Source organism: Triturus cristatus, chromosome 9 (assembly GCF_964204655.1).
Source record: "Triturus cristatus chromosome 9, aTriCri1.1, whole genome shotgun sequence".
NCBI classification, from domain to species: domain Eukaryota; kingdom Metazoa; phylum Chordata; class Amphibia; order Caudata; family Salamandridae; genus Triturus; species Triturus cristatus.
In genome coordinates this window covers 1,143,062,720-1,143,088,462 of record NC_140592.1, presented here as the reverse complement: position 1 = coordinate 1,143,088,462, position 25,743 = coordinate 1,143,062,720, and the positions used below count along the sequence as shown (strand labels likewise).

The following is a 25,743-nucleotide window of genomic DNA, read 5'->3' as shown; positions in this document are numbered from 1 at the left end:
GAAATCCACTTCCGGGGCAGCAGGGACTTCGAACTCCGAGGGGAGCAGGAAAGTTTGCAACCGTAGATTCAAGTTACTGGTGCCTGCCAAGCAGGGGGAGTCACTCCGTGACTTCAAGGGAGATTCTTCTGTCGTCCAAAGGTAGTGGAACGTCGAAGGGCCAGGATTCTTCTTTGTAGAGCGTCGTCCAGGGTTATCTGAATTGCATTGGCAATGCTTGCTATCTTATAGTGAAGATATGGGAGAGACTAGCTCTATCACCACTCCTCTAGGAGGGTCAGGGTAGTGGGTGGTTACACCCACTTCCCTTTGTCCAGTTTCGCGCCAGAGCAGGGGCAGGTAGCCCCTGAACCGGTTTGAGCTGGCATATGCACAGAGGAGCCTACTGCTCCCCCAGTGCAGGACTTCAAAGCCCTCTAAGAGTGCACCCACCCAGCTCCAATACACTAAATCCTGTCTGGGAGGTGGGGACACCCAACTCCCTGTGACAGGATGCCTTTTGTTGGGCTTCCTCCACTGCGAGTTTCGGTCAGCACCAGGAGGGCAGCCCAGAGTCTGTGCTGGTGGCATCCATTTTGTGATGCCAGGGCTCTTTTAGATTTCTACCGTTTAGTACAGTGGGTACATGTCATCCCCTCTAGAAGGGTGGGATCATACTCCCACACCAGTTGCTGGTGTGGGGGTATGATTCCAAGTTGTTTGACACCAAACACGACATGTTTTGATGCAGTCATCCCAAAGTTAGCATTTACCGCGAGGTTATAATGCACTTAAGATTATATGGTTTAACCGCATCCACAAACAGCAGCAGAGAATAGACTCTGCCAGCTGCAGAGGGGTCCTGCTCAGGCAGAAGCACCCCCTCACATAGTAAACCAAGCACCTTGCCCTCAGGATTGATAGGGCCTGCAATAGGGTGGCTGATAGGTTTATATGTGTGTGTATGGTGAGATATAGGAACCTATACCTCAGTGAGGAGTGCTAACACTACCTCACACAGGCTGCAGTAGCAGGCCTGTGGTGTCAGATTGAGAATGCTTCCCAGGGGTGGCATAATGCATGCTGCAGCCCCTGGTAGGCCTGTGAAGTACCAATGTCCTAGGTACCTAAGGTACCATATACTAGGGGCTCATAAGGTACCACAGCATCCAATCACTAGTGCATCTAATATGCACACCAAGTTGTTTAGAGAGATCAGTGAGACTGGGGCCCTGATTAGCAGGGACCCAGCCACACTATAGCCAGAAACCAGTGTATAAATCAGAAAAAAAGTGGGGGCAACATAAGTGCAGATCCTACTCTCCTACGCTGGTTTAACAAATTTAGATGTTCTGTATACACCCCACTGTTTTTGTTTCACTAGGGAGGGTAGATTTTTGCCAGAACTCATTGGTTCGCTGAATCACCCTCAAGTTCCCGCTGGTTTTGTAAGTTGTCGTCTAAATTAAGGCAAATCTTGAGTTCTTAGGAATGTTGTTTGTTTAGCTTCTTGCCTTTGCAGACCTGTATATGGTGACTTCCATGGTATGAATTTCCTGAAGCGTTTTTCCTTCAATTCTGTTAGAAATCTTGGTTTGTTCACTGATCCGTTTAGTCCAAAAACTGGTATCAGAAAATCAGTTATCAAGACTTGCTCCTTCGTGTAGATTTGTTTTTCACTCATTTCAGATTAGTGGGGGCTGCTCCCTGCAAAACCCTATATCTGGCTTTGCTGCGACCTACCAAGTCAAGGCAAACCGACGGCAGCCCCGCCTCCATTTAATTCTAATGGTGAAAGTATCCTTTCAACTCTAGTTTCCTGTAACTGAATTACAAATTTGTTTAGCTTTCCTATTTGACATAAACTCAGTTGCAGGGCCTTTCATGCCATATGGTTTCTCCTAAATTATTAACTTCCTATCATCCTTTATTCGGTTAATGGATTATTCCTTGCTTTCAGCCCATACAGAAAGTTTTTTTGTGAAATAGCTGCTAAATCTCTTTATTCTTGCTCTTTCCTTAGTGCACTTAATTTTCTTAACCTCCGCCCAGAGGGTCTCCGTGGTGCCATTGAGGATTCTTTCCAGTTAAAACTAAATCACAAATGGTTGTAAATGTGTTTGGTTAGTTCTCGGACCGTTGCTTTCCGCACTCAATCCTGGTCGAACCCATCTAAACTTGCTGGGCTTTGGACCACCTGTTTAACAATATGCACAAGTCTCTACCTAAATCAGTGTCTTTGGTGAGTCATCCTGGCTTGAACTTACACCTGCGTATCCTGGATACGATGCTAAAACACTGGGTTCACAACCAGTCCTAGGTAGTCACAGAGGAGGAGTACCAGGATTGCCCACAGCGCCCCCTTCTACTCGCCACCAGCTCCCCTCAAGGGCTCCTTCACCAGAAGAGCTGCTGACGTTGCTGGCTCGGCAGAAACAGCAGGGAGTAAGAACCAATTTAGGGCGGGAGGCCCAGAGAGGCTTCGTACGTTCCTGAAAGCCCTTCCCTCCTCCATTACCCCATTACTTAATTTGAGGATCACCCAGAATCAGCAGCACTTAAGTACAGCTCCCCTTGCCCTCACTGCAAACCTTGCCAAAAATCACTGGTTCATCTGCTCCTCTTTACTTTCCTGGCAGCTGCACCCGTGTGCGCCCAGGCAGCAATGGTATCTATGCCCACCTTGATGAAGGGTAGGGCATGCCACTTAACCTTTGGTTGTGGCCGCCTCCTACCACTGTTCAGTGCTGGCTCCTCCAATGAATACCACTCCTCATGGCTCCACAAGGTTCCTCACCAAAGTCCCTCCCTCAATCCTGAGCGTCCGTTGATGAAGAAGACTGAGATTGGTAGTGGTGGATAACACCCCAGGGCGAGCTGGGAGCACAAGCCACATCAACAGACACAGACTGCATCTGTGCGTCAAACAGCAGTAGTCAGCAAATGGATGGGACAGTCTCACACGCGCCTGCAACTAATGCTCTATGAAATTCTCAGAGCTGATAGATTTTCAAACAGGATGGGAGAGAACAGTTGCCATTTTCTTTCTCTGACAAGGACTAGGACTAGGACCACATTATGAAATACAGGAACCAGGGTGGTGGTGAGGTAAAGAAGCACAGGCAGGAACAAAGCCTGCCTGAAAATTCATGCAGATTACATAAAATCTGTAAACATACATTTGCTTCATTTGAGGCTTCCCGATGCCATTTTGGAGGGACTGTGAAGGCAAGGGTACACTAATTTATATCTTATGCCAGGGCCCAAAAATTGAGAAATCTGGGTCACAGTCCTCTGCAACCTACACCAAATCATAGGGGTGGTATTACCCCTATCAACCATCAAGCATTCTACTGGGATGGACACCAGAAGTGGCAAGTTGGAGAAGATCAGGCCCTCCGAAGATTTTAGACTAGTACCACGAGTTATGGCTGATGCGGAATATGAAGAAAGTCCTGCACAACTGAGCTGGGATGGAGAATTCACAACAAATCACTCCTGAGGTTTAAATCCAGAGACACTGGGCTACTCCCATGCCCAAGGACTTTCCAAGCTTTGCAGATCTTGCAAAGACTACCGATTGATTCACACCGGAAAAAAAGCATATATGGAGCTCAATCTATTATTTAACATAAACGAACATCATAACAGAGAAAGACAGAACTTGAGCTAGTATTGAATAAAATAACACTTTGTGCACACCCAAGGATTTAGAGCTAAAGAGCTATAAAATCATGAATGAAGAATTTCTGTGACTCGAGTAGACCTTGACTCCGTTTTACATTTGTACTTCACTCGATTGGGCTTCCTACTGGCATACAACAAAACACGTGCGAGCCAACATCAGTGCATGAGGTGATAAATGATTATCATAGACTCTGGAAATCAATGCTTGCACTGCCAGCGAGTAAGGACACTCTTGGGCGGTCATGTGCGGTAGGTAGCATGCTGTTGTGCCTTTTACAACCAAAATCCCTAGCCTCAGTTCATTATAGGCAGCCACAACCAAATTGAATCTGGCAGCCATCCTGGCAGATAGAACAGGTGAAGGCTTAATTTCCTCAAGTACCTGCAATCAGCTTCTAACTCCTATTGTTTGTTTAAACATAATCAACCCAATTATTTACCTTCCATTATCCACCCATATGCTGAACAGGTTGCTGCCTTCCTCCTTGCACTTCGAGAACAGAAGATCCTGCTTTCTGTCCTATAAAGACTTTGTTTGCAGAAAAAGGGAATGACATAAGAACAGGAAGACAGAAGTTAAGAAGGAGGGCAAGAAAGCTGGGAGCATTAGAGTGAGACAGCCTAACTGCCAGCAACCCCTACAGCGACTGATTTGTTATATAGAATACTTTTAATGCAATAACATTTCCGTTTTTGCAGTGTCATGAGCAACTGATACTTTACTTGAGACACTTAGCAGGAAACACAACCATTAGATCCTCCTTTCTTCAAGAAGCATAGTACATGCAGTTGTCACGCACATTACCTTCTCACACTTCTCTCTGCTCAGATGGCTACTCGCAATGCTACCCTTGATACCAAATCATACTATTTGTTACTCTTTGCAGCAATGTAAAAAGAAAGAACCTAAAAACTCAGTAAAGCTGGTTAAGAATTACCTTACATATTCTTCCGGCATGGAAGATAACCCCTATAAACGTTTCAATTCATCTTACATCATCGGAGGTTAAAAGAGAACATCCATCTCTGCTAGTAGGAGAAGTAGCTATTAGAGTGACTACACATCACTTAGCCTCCAAAGATGTGCCAGGCTAAACAATGGTGACATTCAACCTTTCTGAATGCCATACAAAAAATTTTTGGCTTTAGATAAAGAATTAAACGATCGCGCCTACAAAAGGAGATCTTTCCAAATTATAGTACAGCTAGAATATTGAACACTGAATCAAAATCCAAGGCAAAGAAAGCGCATGAACAATTATACTAGGGGGAACAAATGAAGATTAATATTTTTGAAGCCACTACGTACAGTCAAAATATTAAAAACATTCAGAAGTCATTTTTTGAAGATGACAAAATAGGTTATATGAAGGAGAGATCAGTTTAGGATAATCCTCTCAAAAGACAGAAGCTTTAGGAAATCAGTATACTTCTAGTTATATCAGTGAGATTCTGATTTTATTTTTCTCTTTAAAGCAAAAACTTTGCAACAATACATATATCACAGTTTTAGACCCTGTGGTAACTCCAGGATGGATTAGTAAAAAAGAAAATCACTCGTAACCATCAAACAATGCACTTCATTTAAATACCAAGCCAGACATTATTGGTGCCTTACAAAAGAAAATCCTTGATAACCTAACAAAAGGATTGGAGGTGATACATTTTGAGAAAATACTATCTTATAGTAATAGTTCTTGATTGTATTTCTATAAACGGTCTACTTTCTTTCTCCAGAAAGGTTTAATGTATTGGTTTGTTCTAAATGTTAGGAAATTGACTATATTTTTTATGCCATTCCTTCTTTAATCACAGGGAACATAAGTGAAGGTATACAACTGCTAAGACTTAAAAACCACGAGACCAACGTAATCCTAGAGACTTATTTGGGAAAGTAGATTTTGGACTCGGAGCTTCTGTATTTTTAAATAGTATTCTAGGTTACAACATGCCCTACCATTAGATGCACAGGCTCTATGGCCCAGGTCCAGCTTCCTAAATGTCCTATGCCAATGCACAGAGTTTGTGTTCATGAGCAAGTTGTGCAACTAGCTTAGTTTAAATGTATTAAAAACAAACACTAGCTCACAAATGTATGTTAGACAATGACAAAACCTGTGATTTACAAAGGGAGGAGGCAGAGATTGCATTACCACTAGGACAGCATCAGTTTATAAATCGCAAGGAACACTAGACTAGAAGACAATGATAAATTATCTTGAACAGTCCGATACAATTAAGTGAGAGGGGCACGGTTTTGACTGTAAATTGCTTAGCAAATGTATCAAATGGGATACTTTCTAAAAAGGCTATTTACTGCCTTTATTATATTTCTAAATCTTTATTACATTTACATGAATTATTGCAACTCTTTGGTAACGGAGATGAGGAGGAAGACCAATTCACAAAGAAACATACTCCAAACCAGGCAATGCACATACAAATCCTCATAGATGGCAAATACCAAAATTGATAAAGACATCTTGCTACAGCCACCAAATGACTGACCTCTACAATCAAACATACACAAACGCAGCAGATTAAGCACACCCACTCTACAGATGATTCAAATGACAACAATAAAGTAAACTATTAGAATCCTCAAGACCAGCACAGGGAGACCTTACTAATGGCAATACAGTGCCATATAAATCGCTAACATAAAATATTAAAAAGGGAACACAGATTGCAATTGATTTAAACTATGCTCATCATATTCCGCGAGACTTGCATATTTGGTGACAAACATGATGAAATGGCATGGAAAAGAATGACAAATTCATCCATTTGTAGCAACATTTTTGCATATTATGCTTCTGTAGTTTATGTTTAAATCTTTATTGTTGCAAAATAGTGACAAAGAAGGAGCTTACACTGCGAGAGAACATCTCTCTGATATGACAAGTAATGCAACTTTCGATTTTTGAAAATGTTTAAACAAAAAAAAAAGCAACCAAAAAAAAAAAAAAAAAAAAAACCTTCCCACCCAAGACCCCTCCCCTCTTCCTCCCACCCGACCAAGTACCTTCAATAAAATGATCAGTTCGCTTCTGTAGTTTAGACTGCCACAAATCAGCAGTTATCTTTGCAAAGATCAGTTTTACGAAATGTTGCATGGCATTACAGAAATTAGTATAAATAGTATTTCTAATGGTGTAACAGTATGGAATACCACATTGGTCTCAGTGTAGAATACCACATAGGTGTGAGAGTGTAAACACAGACAGAAGGCGCAAAAGATGGATGCTGGAGGAGAGCTACCTCATCTAGACACTTGATGTAAGGGAGAGTGGGCCATTAAGAAGGCCCGAGTAGGATGTTAACTCACGGAAGTCTGTAAATTCTACTTCATACATTTCACCTCTCTAATGCTCTACACTTCATCCCTCGTCATAATTGCCACTCTAAAATGAATATTTAACATAACAATGAAAATTCAAAACTCTGAAAATTATCTCAGAATTATGGTAGCTGACTGAAAACACAGTTTCAAACAGTGGAAGGAAGCAAGCATGTCAGACCAGATGGTAGCTCATGTCTGTTTGCTATAGGGCTGCATGCCAGAGAAAGGACATTCTCCCCGCCTCCCTCCTGTCTGGTAAGAATCCAGATAGGAGTTTGTGATCTGTCAAAGGAACTTCACTACATTAGCTAAATGGAGGTGGGGGGGGGAGCAACAGCATGACACTATAAACAAAAGCTGCTACGGTGTAGTGGAGACCACTTCACTGAGTTATACAATGTTATACATTTTGACATGATAAGTCAGACATGTTGACACAGATTAAGTATGAATGAATGAACCAAATTTGTTATAGCGCTACAGTTACTCGCAAAGTGTGTCCAGGCGCGAACAAAGCAGGTGGGGGGAGCAAGAAAACGGTGCTATGTTCTAAAAAGCCATGTTTTCAGGTGTTTCCTAAAAACTGAAATGTCTGGGATGGCCCGAAGAGTGGCCGGGAGTTTATTCCAAGCCTGGGCCCCCTGCCACCCCTACGGGCCAAGCGTACCTTGGGTGTACGTACGGGCAAGGTCAGAGGAAGAGGAGTAAAATACGGTAACTAACATAGTGTCCAATAGTTTGTTTCCTGCTTGTTCTGAAGTCCATGTATTATACACTATGCCTTTTTTGGCAACATGCACACATTTATTTTGTTGCCATTTAAGCAGTTTCTGCCAGGTCTGGTAAGAGGATTCTGAAGTTACCCACTAGATTTTCAACCAGGCCGTGGTCAGACAAGGGGATGGGGGAAGGCGGGGGCAGACAAAAAGGATTTTTATTGTTTCCACATAGGCAGACTTTTTTTTTTAAATCCGAAATCGCGTCTAGCATTTATTTTAAAATATTTTTCAAATACTTGCCCATGTGGTATAGAGTTGGAAGCTTAGAAGTTTATGTTGGGAGTCTGCTTCCTTTTGAAGTGCCCTTTCCTATGCTCGGGCCTTCCTCCAAAAGCATTTGTGTCCCAGCAGGAGTGACTCCAAATCTGATGGCCCCACAACACAGCCAATGAGAGGAACTAAACGTTAACACATGTATGTCAGCCACAATGATGTGTATCAAAAGGTTACCCTAGGGCACCAACCATAATCTATGATTCTCTTCATCTCCTTCCCGAGATTTGCCCAGGCCCCTTCCAAGCGACCTCTCTCTGAATCTGGCTCTCCCTTCCAACTGTGTATCCCACCCAGTTCATAGGAATTCAACACTACACAAATCTGTCTGGTTTGGGGGAGGGGGAATAGATTGCTCTGCCTGTTCATGTTCCTCCAGTTAGCCCTGGGGCTCCCAAAATATAACTTCACATATTCCATCTATTGTACCACTCCCAGTGACATATGCATGCAATATACAAGTACTCCACAGCACTATATAAATCCTACAAGTATTGTACTATTTCCAGGCACACATACACCCAAGCACATGCATACACGCACTGCACATCACTGCTCCATTCCTATATTGCGCTATTCACAGGCACACATACACCCAAGCACATATATAATAAACAGACTGCGCAGCACTGCACACCAAACCAATGTAGGCCAAGGGTGAGTTAAGAACACAACGGCGGAATGTTAAATGAGTGAGACTGTAGGCCTCATACCAGTGACAAAGGTAAAAACGCCTGCTCACTTCTACTACTCACTAAACACTATGAGGGTAGCGCTTTGGGCACCCCTCTGACCCCGGCCCAAAAAGGCCACAATCTGCAAGACAGGCCTATGTCACGGCACACATGCATGACCCGTGTTCGTCCATGAAGACAAAATTCAGCATCAGGGTTCCAGACATCATTGCAGTTGGGGCACCCAGGGCAGAGGTCCAGATCCATCACCATGCAATGATAAATTATAAATGCTCTTCCGTAAGCACATCAACTTTTAGTGTGGAAGACACATTAACAGTAGGACTATTTCCCTACAATCCCCATCCTCCTTTGAATGCGCAGTTCTAGACTTCCCCAGATTACTTACCATGAGCTACACTGACGGGACACCACACAAGTGGTCTCCCCACGTGGCCTGCACTAGGTCTCCTGAGACTTCTTAAACTACATCAATTGGCCTTGCACTCACAGAAACTACCTATGTACCTAGTAAAACAAAGAAATGACAGACTCCTCTTACGCCAAAACTACTAACCTCTCCAGAAAACTCCCCAGTCATGTTATATGACAGTCTACAAAACTGTTGTGGAAATCACTTCCATTTCCTCTAGTTCAATTCATAATGTGAACTGATATATGTCAAGACAAGGACCCACCCTCCTGGAACTACATTAACAAAAAGTGACGCCAAAATACATTTCTGAAATGCTCTATTTTAAAATAAAATAAATCACCAATCTCCCTTCCGGTGTAATATATGTGGAATTGGCTTTCCATTGGCACAGGCAGCATTTTAGTTTGAAAATGCCCCTGTACATTTATGACTTCTGCTACAGACATAAAAACAAGTGGAAAATCTCTATTTCCAGTACTGTCCCTCCCCTCTCCTTAAGTCGGGGCACTAAAAGGTTTACTCAAACCAGTAAAAGCCGCTGTCCTTGCAAAGTGGCGGGGGTGGGGACCTGGGATGAAGGACAACAGAAAAAAAAGAGAACTTACCTACCACTCCGATGCTCCTCTCTGGCTCCGTGCACTGCAGGCACAGGCTCTCAGAATCCCCTGCGGCCAATCCAGACGCTGCCGTCATGCGGAGAGCAGCTTCAGGATTGGCTGGAGTGCTCTGAAATTGCACTCGGAGGTAGACTGGGAGCCTGTGCCTGCTGTCTCCAACCCGGCAATGCAGCTCGGGTTAGAGACCTCTTCAGTGCGAATGACAGTTTGTCTGTCCTGAGACGGCCAGCCAAACTGGCATGCACACTGACAACAGTGCACCTACCGCTCCCCCTCTGCCAGTCATCCCCATGGCATGCTGTAATCTAGACTGTGGCTTGAAGCACCTCTCATCTGTTCCATTCATTCCTGTCCATGCCCTTGTAAATGCATGCTTTTGTTTGTTCAGCATGCTCAATTAGTCCCCTCCTTTGTGGGTTTCAAACCCTCTCAGGAGATTGCCCTTTTTACACATGGTCTTACGCCTTTTTATTTTTACCATAGGTTCCATTGTGCGCACAATTTTTTTTCTTGTTTGCCTCAGTTTGTGTATCAGCACAGCACCCGCTTAACGGATGCTATGCTTAATGTTTCGGTCGGTATTTGCATTGCAAGTTTATTTGTATTACTTTAGAAGCTGTGCGCCTTTTAACACCCCCACTTATTTTCACCATTGCGTCTTGTTTCCTGCTCATGGCAGCCTTCTCGCCCTGTGTAGTCTCTCCCTTCACCCGGCCCCCACCACCCCTCCAAGATCACTGCTTGTATTTTAAGTGATTTGCCCAAAATCACACGATATTGAGCAGACACCGATTGCATATTTGATGCCATTTCATTGCGTATTTTTAAATGTTGGCACATGGAGTCATTTAGAAGCTCAAATGCTGTTCAAGTCACATTGTGGGCCGTCTCTCCCTACCCCGCTTTCACGTTCTCCATTGCGTCTTGCTTCCTGCTCGCCCTGTGCAGTCTCTCCCTACCCCTTCACCACACCCCCACCACCAGTGGCATAGAAGGGGGGGTGGGTTTGCCCCAGGCGGCACAAGCTTTGGGGGCAGCAGACTCGTCCTCCCCTGCTCTTACGTGAGTTTGCCGCAGGTGTGGCAAACGCAGGAATCATTGCCAGCACCCCTCCTCCCCCCACCTCAGCACAGCAGTCACAGGGCGGCAAAGGCAGGGATCGCCACAGGTGGCATAGTGCCTAGCTACGCCACAGCCTATCACCCCTCCGATATCGCTGCTTGTATTTTAAGTGATTTGCCCAAAATCACAGGACACTGCTTTTATTCTCACCCTTGCATCTTGTTTCCTGCTCGTGGCAGCCTACTCGCTCTGTACCATCTCTGCCTACCCCTTCACCCCGCCCCCACCCCCCGCCCAAGATTGCGGCTTATATTTTAAGTGGATTTGCCCAAAATCATAAGACACCGCTTGCTCATCAGCAACTCGGCATCCTGAAAGCTCAGAGGTCGCACCATATGCTGCATTACGAAATCCTTAGGACGTCCCGAAGGACAGACCGATTGCATTGCAAATTCTGGTTTGGTTTTGCGTTAGCCAAGACCATTTCATTTTAAGGAAATAAGATTATATAATTGTCACAGGGGGATGCGGACTGAAGAGCCTGTCGTAAGGGCCAAGACTGTGACCGACAACCTTTCCCCCCTTTCTTTTCTTCAGCAGAACGAGTGGTTCCCTACAGGAGCACAGCCACCCGTCTCGGCCTCTGTACCTTTAACTGGAAGGGATTCGACTATGGCTCCGCCCCCAACAGTGACGACGAAGAAGGCCGGGCGGATATAGTGAGAGAGGTCCAACCTCCAGTGTGCGCGGACACCGGAGAGAGGAAGGAGGCATATGAGCAGCGGAGCGACAGTGTGTTTTTGGCAAGCGGAGGAGCGGAAGGCGAGATAGAGAAGGTCAACATCGGGAGGAGCAAGGGCGAGGCGTGGGACTGCCGTCGAGCGCCGGAGGACGACGGCCGGAGAGGAAGCAGTACCCAAGCTACGAGAGCCAGGAGGCCACCGACCCCGTGAGCCGCCCAGCCACGTTCCCGGAGGAGCGTGGCTCTCCAAGGTACGAGAGCGTCTCTCGGGCTGGGGAGGTACTGACTAAAGGGACAACCGGGCACTAGAAGCTAGCTTGTTGGTGTTAAATCCCATTCACACCCCTTCCCGAGCACCACTTCACACACGGCCTGACTGAACGTGCACCGAGTGTTCCCTCACCCCCTTTCCTGAACAAACCAAGCCTAAATACCAGTTACTCAGGGCTGTTTTTCTCCTTTCTTTGAGCGCTTGAGCCCCTGGGGAAGAAGCAGCCCGACCCCTACAGTGCCGGAGCCCGGAGAGGAAGGACCACGGCGGGAAGGAGAGAACCCAGGGAAAGGACCGCGGAGGCACCCCTGCCTTATTACAGGCCCACCCCCATTCGTAAAAGACTGCATAGAGCAATAAAACCGTTAAAAACACCACCTTGGTCTCCCGGGTTGTCGTATTCCTAACAATAATGAACTTCGTTAAAAGGGCTTTTAGTCAGCACTCTTCATCCATTGGCCTACTGCTGTGCCAATCACATTTTTCTTCCGTCGATTACAACATTGAACATAGGGAACATCAGTGCCAAGCGCTAAATTGGCTGTGTGTGTGCGCATTTCAAGATTAAAATGATTGTTTTCAGATAACTTTTTTCTATTTTTGCAAGAGCCTTTCAGCTCCCTCAACAATAAACCTTTACAAAAGCCATGACGAGACAAAGCAAGATGGGGAAAAGGCTGTCATCTGATAGACCTATTCACTTAATTTCCGTCAACTCAGTTCCCCCCACTGATAAGCAAAGGTTAAAAGCTAAATCTTTATACTTGGAATTTATAAGGCCGTTACCCAGTCCTTAGAATTGTAGTTTTTGCATTGAATAATATATATTTTTTCTTTTTAAAGCTACATCCAATGCCACTGAATAATCTTGAACTAGAAAAAACTGAGCACGTATGGGTAAATTTGGTTAATAAGAAATCTTGTGCACAAACAGGTCTCTAGGCACGCTGAAATAGGTCCATACAATGCTCCGAAATTCAAGAAATTTATTAATAAAAATAATTCCTGACCTCAAGGTTCAGATTTCCTCAACATGGCTACCTCATGGGCCGGAAGCAAAGCAGATTACAACATGGTCTAAGTGCAGCTTCATTAATTTCAATATTTTCAAGTACCCTTTTGGGCAAACAGGATGTGGTCGTGCCAGCAAAAATGCATTTCAGTTTGCCTTTCTGTTCAATGCTAACTTCTAACCCCTTTCAGCTACCCAGTAAGGTTATGAATATGGCCAGAGCACAGATATAGAATGATCTCTAGATTAAAAAGTGTCTTTCTGATAGTCTCCTTAAACGTTAAAGGTCTAAATCACCCAGATAAAAGAAAAAGAAAAAAAAAAATACTTGATTACCTAGGTAAAACTAAAGCAGATATCGTCCTCCTACAAGAGACCAGACTATCCCTTGACGATGCAGAGCGGATTAGGGCGAGATGGGTTGGACAGATGGCCTGCTCTCCAGCCGTAGGAAAGAAACTAGGTGTGATCACTGATAAAAAAGAACTCCAAAATAAATATTGAAGATCAGCAAAACGATGAGGAGAACACTGCTGACACACTTGAAAAGAGGGGAAGAAATCATCCATGTACTCAACATATACGGGCCAAACGCTGATGACTCCGGTTTCTGGGAGGGCATCTCTAAAAGGCTAGAGGCACTCCCACAAAATGACTTAACAGTGATGGCAGGTGACGTCAATATGGGGTTAGATTACACTATAGACAATCACAGTGCCACTCAGTACCCCCAGGTGCACACAACGTACTAAAAAATTTATGCACCAGATTTAATTTTAAAGACACTTGGCGGCTACAACACCCGGACACAGGAGATTACACTTTTTATTCAAACCCACACAATTCATACAGCAGCATAGACTACATACTGATCACAGGAACACACACCCATTTAATAGAACACACAGACATAGCCACGAGAATGGTCTCAGACCAGTCCTGCATTAGCCTACTGCTATGCGGGCGTCACAATGCGGATCATCCACGAAGATGGAGATTCAACAGTGAGGTCTTGTCAGACCAGAGCAACAAAATCAAAGTAGAGGAGGCCATTAAGGAGTACATTACCTTTAATGACACTGCAGACAGACCCTAAAACCATGTGGGACGCTTTAAAAGCCACAATTAGGGGGACAATTGTGGACATTAAAGGCAAGATGAACAGGAACGCAAAGGCATATGTGGGACAACTAGAGCTGGATATCCAAAGATTAGAGGCAACCCATATCTTAGACTCAAAGAACACAGGCGCACTTACAGAACTCACAAAGAAGAAATACGAATTCAACAGGATTCTGAGCGAAAGAGCGGGTATGTGGGTTAACAAATTCAAGGCAATAAACCTATGCGAGGCTAACAAAGCGGGAAGCTCCTGGCCTCTTACCTAAAACATAAGCCAAGACAGCATACCATCTCATCAATCACAGACTCACAAAATATCACACACAAGACAAAGAAATACTGCAAACATTTAGTGAATTTTATCAAGAACTCTATCAAAAAGACCAAACACTGGACGAGAAGGGCTGCGCCGAGTACCCAAACAGACTAAACCTCCCAAAGATATCATCTGATGAAGCTCACACCCTAGGAAAGGAGATAAGCTCAGCCAAAATTGAGATGGCAGTAAAGTCCCTTAAAGTTAACAAGGCACCCGGGCCGGATGGCTACACAGCTACCTTCTATAAAACTTTAACTCATTTACAACCCACTTTGAAAAACGTTTTTAACCACTGTGAGGGGGTGGGGACGATCTCACACACCATGTCAGAAGCCAATATTATAGTTATCCCCAAGGAAGGTAAAAACACCCAGCTTCCCCAAAATTACAGGCCTATCTCGCTGATTAACGTTGATTGCAAGATATACGCAAAGATTCTGGCAGCAAGGCTTAACAAGGTACTACCATGACTTATAAGTAACACACAAGTTGGCTTCCTCAAGACACGCATGTCACATGATGACACCAGACTTCTATGCCATATCTTGGATAGGGCTGTCAAGTCTGACAAATCAGCGGTGACCGTCCCACTAGATGCGGAAAAGGCTTTCAATAGGGTATCATGGCACTTCCTAGAACAGTGCATGAGGACCGTCAACCTGGGAAACTCTTTCACGCGTAAAGTAATGGCACTATACGAAAAGCCCACGGCCCGTATCGTAGTCAATGGGGTGGTCTTGGAGCCCTTCACACGGCAGCGAGAGACAAGACAGGGGGGCCCCCTGTCTCCCTCGCTGTTCCTATTAGCTCTAGAGATTCTGATTAAGGACATTGAGGCAAACGAAGAGATGAAAGGGGTCACCATCAATGAGGTCACAATCAAACTGGCCGCATACGCGGACGACATTCTCGTTGTCACAGAAAGCCCTAAATCCTCTATCACAGCCCTCATGGACTCCAAAGATAAGTACTCGACCCTTTCTGGCTATAAACTCAACAAAGACAAATCAGAATGCAAACCACTCAATATACACACCACAAAAGACATACTGGGGGAGTAGGGCCTTACCTGGCAAACTAGTTTAGTAAAATACCTGGGTATATATTTTGGAAACTACCTTAAAAACACACTTGAACACAATGAAAAACTAATGCTGGACAAGATCAAGACACTGTTGGGGGGCTGGTCACCTAAATTCATTACTTGGTGGGGAAGAATTGAGTAAAAATGATGGTCACCCCAATGGTCAACTAGCTGGCAAATATGCTGCCTCTAATACTCACTAACGACTTCCATCACAAACTAGATAAGATGCTGAATAACTTCATCTGGCGGGACAAGAAAGCAAGGATTAGCCTTAAAAAATTAAGATTGGGGAAAAAACCGGGGGGGGGGTGGCGGGGGGGGGATTGGGGGTTAAACCTGGCGGATTTTAAAACCTTCCAAACGGCCTTTTTGGCAAAACATGGGAGTTATTGGATCCTGCCCGACCAGGAGTACACACCTGCTTGGCTGAAACTGGAGAGAGACATACTTTGAACCCTTAGCCCTACTGACAGCCAATAAACTCATGGTAGCAGCAAACCCAATATTCAAAAACACCACAAACGCCCTACTGAAGGTAGACCAGAAGATGGAACACAGCATAAAAAACTCAAGATGGGAATCTCTGTGGGCAAATAAGATAAAATACAGGGGAAACCGCTCTCTATGGATACATGGGGAAGGACAGGAATTTCACACCCGATACAACTTTTAGACGATGGAAATCCCACCACTTCCAATATGCTAAAAATCAAACATAATTTACCAGACATAGAATTATATAAATTCCTACAAATCAAAACAGCACTGACCAAAGCGAAACTCTCCGATCCCAAGCCAACAATCATCCAATATATGACCAACCTCAATAAATTAGGCCACCAGGTATCACACCTCTATAGACTCCTACGGCCCAGCTCAACCAAACTTAATGAAAAGACACGCAAATACTGGGAAGCCCAACTTGGGGACTCACTTCGTGAAAACGAGACACAGTTGCTATGGTCCTCCCCCACGCAATGTAAGATATCCCCAGTGCTAGCACAGACAATGTTCTGGACACTACAAAAAATATACTGGACACCAGCGCGCCTGGCAATCCTGGGACTGAACACCAATGACCAGTGCTGGAATTGTAATAAAAGAAGGGGGGGACCTGGCCCATCTCATATTACTGTCCCAAAGTCAAATCTTACTGGGAGAAGATCTTCGCCTTTCTAAACACGTTAGGCTGCTCTCTTAAAACTGAGTTTGCCACCCTGGAAACTGCCTTTGTTAGGACAGATATAGACTCACAGCAGGACAGAGACCTACTCTATCTCCAACTAACAGGTTTAAAAATGGTTCTAAATAAATGGAAAGACACCTCCAAGGCAACGTTAAAGGGATGGCTCAATTGGGTGACGCACCTCAGAGGAGCAGATACAGTGGCCCTACGAGACTCACCGTGGAGACAGCCAGGCATAAAAATGTGGGCATCTCTGGACAAATATCTAGACCCCTATGACCCGCCCTGAAAAGACCTAGCATACCGACCCGGATAGCAACCCTCTTTGGTCAGAAACCGCAGACCAACTCTCCCTACATGAGATACCGCCTCTCTCTCTGCTCCGGTTTTCTTTCCTTTTCCCTCTGTGTTTTCTATGACCCATACGAGGACAGTGGGTGGGGGGCCGCAAAACAGTCAAACTGTACCATAACTAACACAGCCAGCGTGGGCTGTCCTGTAACAACAAGCGATGCGAGTGCACGTTTTTAATGTTTTATGTAGATGCTATGTTTTGTGTTCTTATGTTAAATGTCTTTGGTATGTGACAAAATAATAATGAAAATTCTATTGGAAAAAAAAAAAAAAGTGTCTTACTAATTCACTAACAATTTCCCCATTGCTAATTTTGTATAGGATGGTCAGGCTTTCATACAATTACTACTATTCTGTCAAAAATGTGTACATTGAACCTACAACTTCAAGAAAGATGAACAGAAAAGTGAAATGCATGCTTTGGTCGGCTAAATTATGTAAACAAATATTCCTTTTCTGTTAAAGGGCAAGTGGAAACATCGACTGTCCAAACTTGAAAAGTCTGCAAGTCATTTTATTGGAATTCTTCTTAGGGATTTCCCCCCAAAGCAATAAAACACGGTAGTAAAACTACTAAATAAATAAAGTTACTCAAGTCTGCGTTGGCTAATGGTCACTTGCAGAATTCGAATCAGTAGAATATTCACACAGTACAAACAGTGACCACTTAACAGGGTAGCCCTGACTCCATGCAAGACTCAGGGACCAGGACCTCCCCGACGAGTGTCAAAGAGGATTAAGGAGTGAGGTGGGCATTGAGGCTTTCTTAAGCGCTGCTGTTCTAATCCAACCTACAAAAGAAAATGATGGCCAAATGCAGACCAGGGGATAGAACCTCACATTCTAAATGGTTTTAGAATTTTTCTTTTTTAAACTCTTGAACATTGTAGCGTTACCCATTCTGGTATTTCCCAATATCACAATAGAATTACGCAAGGAGTCACTTTCTTTAGTTACCTTGGGTCTTTCTCTGGAAGGTGTGGTCAATTAGCATTAAACTTTAAATGGGAATCTTTGTTCAACCAGGAGCTAAGTGGCGTCCTTAGCTTTTCTTAAAATGGCTGCCTAATTCTGGGTCATTTAAATACTAGATCTCTAGCGTGGTTCTACAGCACGTTGCAATTGTCTAATCTTAAAATAATTCAAGAACAAGTGAGCTCCACTCATTGCTACATGTGCAGCAGTAGGATGATCCTACTAAGCATGAACAGGCCAGTGTGGAAGGGAGGGGGTGTTCGATCTTTTTCGGACTTACAAAAGGACTACAATCTCGCTCCTACGGAAGCGTTTCCATACATACAGCTCAGGCATGCCCTGCAGGCTGTTGCCTAAAGGATAATCCCTTCCAGAGACCTCCCCTCTAGAGTGTAGGTTACTGAGGAGCACATTACAAAAAAGGCAATCTCCATAACCTACAAAAGGTTAATAAATAACATACCAGACCAGCTAACTAAACTATGGGAAAAATGGGAAGTTGATATTCCAGACATACAAGATGAGGAGTGGACCGAGGCACTCGCCTCTCCACGGGAGGTGACCATCAGGGCCTCGTTTCGACTGATGCAAATTAAAATCCTCCATAGGGCCTACATCTCAAGCACCACATTAGTAAAGATGGGAAAAAAAGCAGAAGCCCTCTGTCGTAGGGGATGCAGGCTGGAAGGTTCCTTTTTTCACATAATTTTGTCTTATCCCAGGATTCAGGAATATTGTTAAGGAATAATCCAATGCTTAACAGTGGTATATGGAAATGAGCTGCCCCGGACTCCAAAGTGGTGTCTACAGAATATGTGGGAGCCGACTGACTTGGGCAGAGCGGACCAAATAGGGGTGACACTAGCACTGATGATCGCCAAAAGAAATGTAGGACGATTATGGTGGGTGGACTCTATCCCCACCCTGAGGGACTGGAAAAGGGATATGGACTGGTGCATGGCGGCAGAGAAGGCGGTCTATACCAAGAGGGATGCCCTCAAAAACGGGGGAAGGTCTGGAATAAATGGAACATGTTTAGAGGTAACCCATGTATGGTCCCATGGTCACAGAGGGGGTAGGAAACAGAGGAGCAAATTAACTGAAGGGGGAAAAAGCGATGTGACATCCCGGGTGTGACACGATGTAAATATTAAGACTGCTATAAAAGGTAACCAGGAGAGTCAGGAAATTGTGCTCTAATCTCAGTGACTATGTATGCGTCATGTATCTTGAAATAAAAATATTTAATAAATCAAAAAAAAAAAAAGTATGAGCATGCCACTGGCAATTCTACAACAGATGAGATTTAATGAGCTATGGACAGGTACTCATCAAACCAGACTGCCAGGTTCTTCAATTTCCTCACAAGTCTTTACAGAAAATACTAAAAGGGTCAATTCCAATTCATTTCAACACTGATGCAATTTAGATCGTATTTAGAGATTAATTAATGATGTACACTTTCACATAAAATACCTGGGTTTGCACTTTACTCCTGTCTCAACAACGCTTTCCTTTTGTATGGATAAATGTATTAAAAAAATTCCTCATTAACTACTAAGTGGCACCCTCCATACCTTTCCTGGTAGGGCCGTTTAGACACCATTAAGATGGTGTTAACTCCCGTAATACTTTATACCAGCTCTAATATTCCAGCGCCTATCCCACATTTTTTTTTACAAAAGGGTACATAGTATCTACATTTTTATGGAACAAGAACAGATCTCAAATGTCACTAATAAAATTAAAATCGGCAAAAATCAGAGGGCGGTGTCAACTTTCCCGATTTTTCTACATACTACAAATCTTTTTTACTCTGCCAATCCTCGGAGTCTTTTTTAGATAATCCCTTGTAGGTCGAACTTGAACGTTCTTTATCTCCCTTTTCTTTTCACTCACAAACCACAATCCTTATCTACTCCGATCCTTACATATACATGCAAACTCCTAGATTCCGGATTGTCACCTTTCCCTGGTGATTTGGAATCTTTTCTTACGTCCACAATATAGCATAACAAATAGTTACCGATTCATGGTAAACCCTTCTATTGGAGGACTTGGAGACAAAAGGTTTAATTCGGGTGCATCAGCTCTTTGTACAGGATAAGGTCATGCCTTTTTCACAAGCTAGCTGGCTTTTTGATGATCCCCCCCCCCCCCCTCATATTAACACAAATACAATCCCTTCACAATGCACATGCCCAGCTCCCAATCCCTCTGCCTCCCCTTCTGTAAATGGATTACACACTCTTCGCACTTGTCCCAGATCATTTATTATTTAGACTCATTTACGCACTTCACACACTATTAGAGATAAATCCAAGGTTGAATTAACTTGGGAACGAGACTTAGGGGTTAATTGACCAATTCTTCTGTGGAACATAATTTGGACAAAACTTAGAAAGTCATCTCAAGCAGCAAATACAACGCATTTATAATAGACTTTTGTTGAGCCCGGAAGTTTTAAATGAGACACCCCGATCTTCCAGACACATGGACTTGCTCCTTTGCACCTACTGATTTACACCACTTATTTTTTGCCTGTCCTTATGTACATGACTTCTGGGAAAGTGCTTGGTCTCAAATTACCTCAATTTTTGATTCCAAAATTCCCTTCTCCAACACTCACTTGTTTTTGGGAAGCTAGTTTCCAGCTTGGAACAATTGTGTTTTAATGTAAAGATTATAGATCTGTTAGCAGTGGCCTTTCAGCAGATTACCAAAAATTGGAAGGACTTCAAACTATCTTTCCAAGCCTGGTGGTACGCAGTTTGTCTTAACCATAGACTAATGATATGTAACACCTCTCTGATTATACTAAATATATATATATATATATATATATATATATATATATATATATATATATATATATATATATATATATATATATATATTTACTGGTTTAAACATAAAGTCCAACACTCATTCACTCCTTGGAATGAGCCCGACACATGCAGCGATTAAAACAATTTGGATTTTATTCAGCGAATCACTTGCAGCGTGTAGGGATCAGAGTTCAAGAAACGCTGTGGCAGACGCGTTTCAGCCGTAAGGCTTTCCTCAGTGCCTGGTTTCAAACAGTTCGTTACAACTGTGGCAGGTTTAAATCTCCTGGTGTTACTGAAGCCACTCCCACAAGATGGATGTTTCAGCTCCTCCTCTGCATACTGTGATACACCTCGCGCTGGGCTTGGACCCGCTGCATGCTGGTCGATGAAGTTCGGCGTGGTGACCACTTCAGTAAGTGGTTACAACCAGACTCCCAGTGGTGTCCCTCGTTGGCATCCGGACCTCATTCACCAAACTGCGGATCCAAGTAAAATGAAAGGTTTCAGGCTGAGACCAATTGTATCCCCCGCAGTAAACACTGCAGCCTCTCTCCCCGTGCAGTCAATATAAACACCGTGGTGGTGTAACCGCTTGGGGGGGTAACACGTGTTTAAACCAGTAAGCGCACCGCGCGCCCACTTTACGCAGTTAGTGCCGTGGTTGGGCCATGTACGCTCGATGCGCTTCGCGCACCGTGCGCACGTGGAGGACATATTATGCGCTTCGTTGTGAAAGATAAACATTGATATTTAGTTTATATTGCGGGGATATGCCATGCGCAAATGGTGCCCTACGAGCACCATTTGCACAAGGGGTGGGGAGAATTTGGATATTTTCTTTTTTAACAAAAACATTTTTTACCGTACGCGTACGGTAAGCGTAATCGGCGAATTTTCGTAAAAAAAAAATTTGAATTTTTGAACTTGGGGGTTCTTTGGTGAATCAGTTAGCAAGCCTAGGTGGTTGGGAGCTGTCTAAACAGTCCCTTTACATGTTTCTTCTCTTTGTTTTTCATGCCCCCCCCCCCCCCCCAGAGTCCGAGAGAGAAAATGGCGGCCGCCGCTTCCTGGTTTCGACCGATTCGAATGTTTACTAAGATCTAACAACCAATCAGAATCGCGCTCGTCACCGTACGCGTACGGTAAGCGCACCGTAAGCGCACCGTAAGCTGGCTCAGATATATATATTGATTTAAAGGCTATTTTCTCAGAATCTACTGAACAGATTTACACCAAACCTACAAAAGGCACTTCCTTGACCTGAGGACTACCTCTCTGCCAAATTTCAAGTAATTCTGTTCAGCCGTTCGGGCTGTAGCTGTGTCTAAAGGTCCTATGGAAAAATGCATGGGAAAAACGCGTTTTGGGACCCCCCTTTTATCTCAGCCCCCGCTTGACGAATCCCCCCCCCGAGACTTTCAGGGTAGGAGCGGAGCGCAGCGCCCCACCTATTTTGAAAATTTCGCGAGGATTCGTCGATCGGCGCCAAAGTTATTCAAAATAGAATGTTGTGGATTTCCTATGGTAAGAGGGTCCTACCTATAACTACCTACTGGCGACCGGCAGTAGTATATTATATATATATATATATATATATATATATATATATATATATATATATATATATATATATATATATATATATATATATATATATATATATATATATATATATATATATATATATTTCCATTCTACAGCTATGTTAACTTGATACATATACCCAACTGTTTCATTTTTCTTTTTATTGTTCCCTTTCTATTTATGCAACTACTTATTGCTTCAGTGTATTATGTATTTCTATTTTTATGCTCTTTTAATAAACTCACTTTTGAACTTAAATTTTATTTTTTATTTTTGTTTGCTTGTTTTTTTAAAGTGATGAATTAATGGAAACTGGCTTGGGGTCACAAAACAACCAGGGATTATTAGGCCCAATAGTGAAAATTTGGCAGTTTAGCTCTAGGGCCTCCTTACAATTCGATTTGACCTGAGAACCAAGCACACCATTTAATACTGGACTCTGGGAAGAGAGGCAGTACAAGGCTTACTCAGGCAGATGTGCCAGCACTGTACACGACCCAGTTTGAATATGAATAGTGGTAGAAAAGGGTTTCACAGAATGTCTGTAATGCACTTACATAAACAGTACATTTAAAAAAACAGTCCAAGTTCATTGACCTATGCAGGATGTGCGTGTCAAGGCTTGCACTTCAGGAATACAAGAGAACAAGCATTTGCAATGCAATAGGTCTCGCAATTACGCAAGTTTGAGCTATTGGCCTTGTAAACGACCATGCCTTTTTTTTTGTTTTGCTTTTTAAAACAGAAATTAAAGGCATTGTCATTTACAATGCCAATAGCTTAAACTCGCGTAAAAGCGAGACCTATTGCATTGCAAATGCTGGTTTCTTTGTGCTACTCACGTTTCCTTCCTGTCTCTTTTTGAGCAGCATTGACTCCAATATTAATGACACGTCGGGTAATTTAATTAAGAGCCTGAGCTCCGTACCGGCATTCCTTTAATTTTTCATTTATTTCACGTTGACCCGCATTCCCTTCCTGTCTCTTGTGTAATTAATTGCCCGAGCTCCGTTAGGTTTCCCCTGAAACAATGCATCCCTGCACTCAGCCCGAGCAGAGATCGACTGCTTCTGTCTGATCCTGCCCGGGGCGGAGTGTATTCTCCGAAGAGAGCCGAAGACCAGGGGATACACGATCTCAAGGGGATACCAGATATTACACAACACCGGCAGTGGAGCAGGGTATACGATGCTACTTGTTTCCCCCACAAGTAAGCTTAGCTGTGTCACTTTCAGGAAACCTGGCAAATCCCCAGTTTTAGGTTGTACGTTATTAAAAGGGGAGAAAGGGTGGGACGCCGCGCCAGCTGCCATTAATCAGGCAGAGTCTGGCTGGAGCCAAGAGAGGCGTGGGGGTAGATTCTACCTAAAGCTAAGGAAATACAAGACAGACCTGCTTTCCAGTCCAAGTGGCACAGTAAACCATAACCCCTTCACAGTCCATACGAAGCATGTTCAAATTGATTTTGTCCATTTACCTCCGTAGCCCAACCATCTATTTTCCTTGAAGACGGACAGCTTTATGCTTTGCTACCGTGTTATCTTGGGCCTACGGCCTTATAGTACGAGTTCCCTCGCTCCACCCCAGCATTGCTGCTTTTTAAGCTATTTGACTTATATAGGGTGCAAAATGTTTCGAGCATGTCAGACACTTTTCTGCCAGTTCTCAGCACATTCCAAGAAAAATGCCTTTACGTTTATAAAAAAAGTATTTCACAAAGGCCACCTTAGCTGTCCTTGAGTGACTTCATGATTGCATTTTCCATTTACCTGCTTCCACTGCATATTTTCCTCTCGTTTTTTAGCTGACATTTCACTTCACCCGTCTGACCTCCGCCAAAAACACAGAGGACGCGCAGGTCCGGGCCTCAGACGCTCACCGCGCGCCTGCCAGCTAAGAGCACCTCCCACTTCCGACTCTTTTACACCTATAAAAATACAAGCGCTGCTTGACCGGGCCACTGGATCTCGTGCAGCTCAAAAGATTCATTTGTTCAAAGGCATCACAGTCATATAACGAAACCAGAAATGTTTGTGGAATTTTTCCGCTCCGAGATGCGGCGCTCTATCTTACTTCTTGTGGTTTTGCTCACAAGCTGTGGCATTCGCTTTCAGATGAGATTCTTGTCAGATTGACAAAGCTCGGCAACGCTTGCACATCTCTCCCCGTGTGCGCTGAAAGAAGCTGTGAAAGCGATGAGGAGACACCATGCGCGCGCACATCGACTGTCCGTGCGCGCACATGGTTTGTCTCCCTTCGCTAAGGAAAGCCACAACAATAGAGTCTCGCCAAGCGAAGCAGCGCATGCGCTGTGTTCGCTAGGCGAGACCTAAAAATGTGTCATGGTAAATGTATAGTGGCTTCACAGACTATTAAAGGTGGATAATTCAGCCCAGTGTCTTTAGTAACAGCCCACATTGCTGTGCCATTCACATCAGCCCTGTTGTTTCAGGTTCGATTGATGAACAACATCAATGACACAACTATCACCACCACTCCAGCAGTTTTTAGTGCAAAGGAAGATGATGCAAAGTGATGTATCCCCAGCCAAGGCCCTGGTGAAATCAGACTATTGACACATTCAGCCTGTGGTTGCATAGGTTGTGTGCATGTGCAGAGGTCGGGCAGGTGGTTCTTATTTTAGCAAAGTCCATCTATAATTCACATTGGTCAGCAAGAGGACCCATAGAGAGGTGGACTCAACACGAATATTTGTGGTATCTGCATGCCCGGAGTTTGAACCCCAGAAAGAGCAAGAGAGTCACCTTTCCTAGGTCAATGCACGAAGTAACCATTTAAATGGGCAATAGCAAAACCTGCCAGGTACTCTATCTAGAATAGTAAAAAACATTTTATTTGCAAATTTAGATGTTTTGACGGTTGATTGTGCATCATGCTTACACCACTAATGATGCTGGCTGTCTGAATACGCACCTTGTCTGTGCTTTGCTCAGTCTTCTTACGTTTCAGATATGTATTGATCCACATGCTTTGGTTGAAATGCCTTCCTTAGCCTCAATATGTTTAGTGCCACATATGATCAGACAAAAAAAGCAGAGTGTTACTGGAATGCTCTTGTACTGTAGATCTGGGACTTATTTTATCCTAACATTTCCAACATGTAGGCTTTGGTTTTTCAGGCGTTTAAAAAAAAAACATTTAGTTCTAGGATTATTAAAACAATGGAGCTGGTGTGAAAGCCATTTACTGTCAAGGGTTTGTAAAAAAAAAAAAAAAAAAAAAAAAAGAAATTTGTGTTTTATTTTTGTATAAAGATTTCTTAACACCCCTAACCTAAAGTCAAAAACACATACAAAATGTGATTAAGGCTCCATAATAGCATTTTACTCATTGTTCGAGAAATACGGCCACTCATCTGAATCTCAAGTTGCAACCAAAGTCATGCTGTC

At 43.7% G+C, this 25,743-nt stretch overlaps 1 protein-coding gene across 3 annotated transcripts in view; it reads right to left on the bottom strand.

The window, feature by feature from the left end:
• MAPKBP1 (mitogen-activated protein kinase binding protein 1) overlaps window positions 1-25,743 on the bottom strand; it is a 953,926-nt gene that overhangs the window by 715,235 nt on the left and 212,948 nt on the right. The gene's annotated exons all lie outside the window — the stretch shown is intronic.